Source organism: Sinocyclocheilus anshuiensis, unplaced genomic scaffold (genome assembly GCF_001515605.1).
Source record: "Sinocyclocheilus anshuiensis isolate Anshui unplaced genomic scaffold, SAMN03320099.WGS_v1.1 scaffold192, whole genome shotgun sequence".
Lineage (NCBI taxonomy): Eukaryota > Metazoa > Chordata > Actinopteri > Cypriniformes > Cyprinidae > Sinocyclocheilus > Sinocyclocheilus anshuiensis.
The window spans coordinates 439972-442260 of NW_015554077.1; the positions used below are offsets into that span (position 1 = coordinate 439972).

General features: G+C 43.5%; 1 protein-coding gene across 1 annotated transcript in view; it reads left to right on the forward strand.

The window, feature by feature from the left end:
* ttll7 (tubulin tyrosine ligase-like family, member 7) overlaps positions 1-2289 on the forward strand; it is a 108274-nt gene that overhangs the window by 24966 nt on the left and 81019 nt on the right. The window lies entirely within an intron of this gene.

Consider the following 2289-nt stretch of genomic DNA (forward strand, 5'->3'; position numbering starts at 1 on the left):
GCCCGAGTCCACTCCAGTGTCAGCTCCAATCCCCGAGTTTAGCCCAGAGAGGGCTCCAGTCCTCGAGTTTAGCCCAGAGAGGGCTCCAGTCCCCAAGTTTAGCCCCAAGAAAGTTCCTGTTCCTATGTTTAGCCCCGAGAAAGTTCCAGTCCCCAAGTTTAGCCCAGAGAGGGCTCCAGTCCCCGAGTTTAGCCCAGAGAGGGCTCCAGTCCCCGAGCTCCTTACTATATTCCCCTGACATATTCATGGTAATTACTTTTGCTGGGGCTTTGCGGCAAGCTTTAGCCTATTGCGTGCATTTGAACGCAGATCTCTTCAGGTGCGCTGACGGCACACTCGCTCTGCTACTACTGCGGGACACTAAACACCGTTGAGTCGCTCTTGACAGTCACAGTAGCACGGTCTCGTGTTGTTTCCACCAGCGCGGCAATTTTTTTTCATCACTAATTGATTGATGTCTAAAATATAAAATAAGGAGAAGCCTAAAACAGTCCCGAGGCCCAGCCCGCGTCTGAACTATGACGTGAAAATTGGCCCGAAGCCTGGCCCTAGGGGCGGAAAAAAGTTAGGCCCAGCCCGCGTCTGAACTATGACGTGAAAATTGGCCCGAAGCCTGGCCCTAGGGGCGTAAAAAAGTTGGGGCCCGGGCTGAAATGCAGGCTTAACTATTACTTACTATTACTTATGACTACTTTACATATGTAACTTGAAGTAATCCAAAAGTAATCCGATTACATTACCTTTATTTTGAGGTACTTGGATTACTTTACTGAATACTTTTTTAATGAATTAATTTGTAACTGTAACGGAAGGCGGCCAGTCCTCCTCCATGGCTCCTCCCTCCGTCAGCTCCACCGTAGGCCGCCATCATGGCTGTGGCTTGGGTCCTGCTTGGCCCCTCCTGCTCCAAATCGAGGCGAATTCCTGTCGCCTCCCTGGTTCCTCCCTCCATCCTCACCTCCGTGGACTCTGTCTGCCAGCCCCCTCCCGGGTGTCCGTCCTCCTCCCGGGCCTCCTCCCAAGTTCCCACCCGTGCCCCCCCCGCCCTGTTGTTCTACAGCGCGAGGACACGCCTTCCGGGAGGGGGCCGATATGTCACGCCCCTGGACTCATTCTGTGTGTCTTTCCCTCCCCACGTGCTCCATGACCCAGTTTTTCCTCATGTGCAATTATGTTTATTGCTCTCAGGTGTTTCTCATCATCCCCTCGTCATGTCATGTGTATTTAAAGTGTTTCCTGTTCTGAGTTCTTCGTTTGGTATTGAATGTTCGTCTTTCCCCGCTACGTGTGTGTTCCTGGTTCCTTGGATGTTTATTAAAGTCTGTTCGTTTGAAGTTTACTCCACGTCTTCTCGTTCCTCGCTCTGTGCTCCTCACAGTAGCACATCGTGACAAATATATCTACAGGTGCATCTCAATAAATTAGAATGTCGTGGAAAAGTTCATTTATTTCAGTAATTCAACTCAAATTTATTATAATGTATTAAATAAATTCAGTGCACACAGACTGAAGTAGTTTAAGTCTTTGGTTCTTTTAATTGTGATGAATTTGGGCCAGCAAACTCACCAGACCTGAACCCCATAGAGATTTTGAACAACTTTTTTATTTTATGTTTGTCCATTTGGTAATTGATCCTTAGTATTCCTAATTAGGCTTATTATTATACTGCAAAAAATGGCTTATCTTACTTAGTATTTTTTGTCTTGTTTCTAGTCAAAATAGAAAAAAAAAATTCTTAAATCAAGATACTTTTACTAGATAAGCCAATTGACTTAAGATATTTAGTCTTGTTTCCAGGGGGGAAAAAAACTAAATTAAGTGCATTTTGCCTAAAACAAGTAAAATTATCTGCCAGTGTGGTAAGTAAAATACTGAAGAATATACTCAATACTCAATTTTACTTGTTATAAGCAAAATGCACTTAATTTAGATCTTTTCGTAAGATAAGCCATTTTGTTGCAGTATAAGCATTTTAGGCTCATTTTGAGTACAAAGTATGTGCTTTCTGTAAATGTTATTGTTTAGTTGATTTATTTATTTTATTAATTCATATTTTGGTTTACTTTCAAGGGTTTCACACACTTTAAGAAGTGTGTCAATATTCAAGGGCTTTGATATTCAGTTTTTCAGTGTAGGTGAAACTCTCTTCTGTCGGAGTACAACAAGAAACCTGTTCTTGTTCAACTTCCCACAACTCCTGTCTTACCCTCACTGAATGGACAAACCTCCGGTTCCATCTAATAAGCGTCCCTGTTACATAACATATAGCTATAGCTATTATAGCTATAT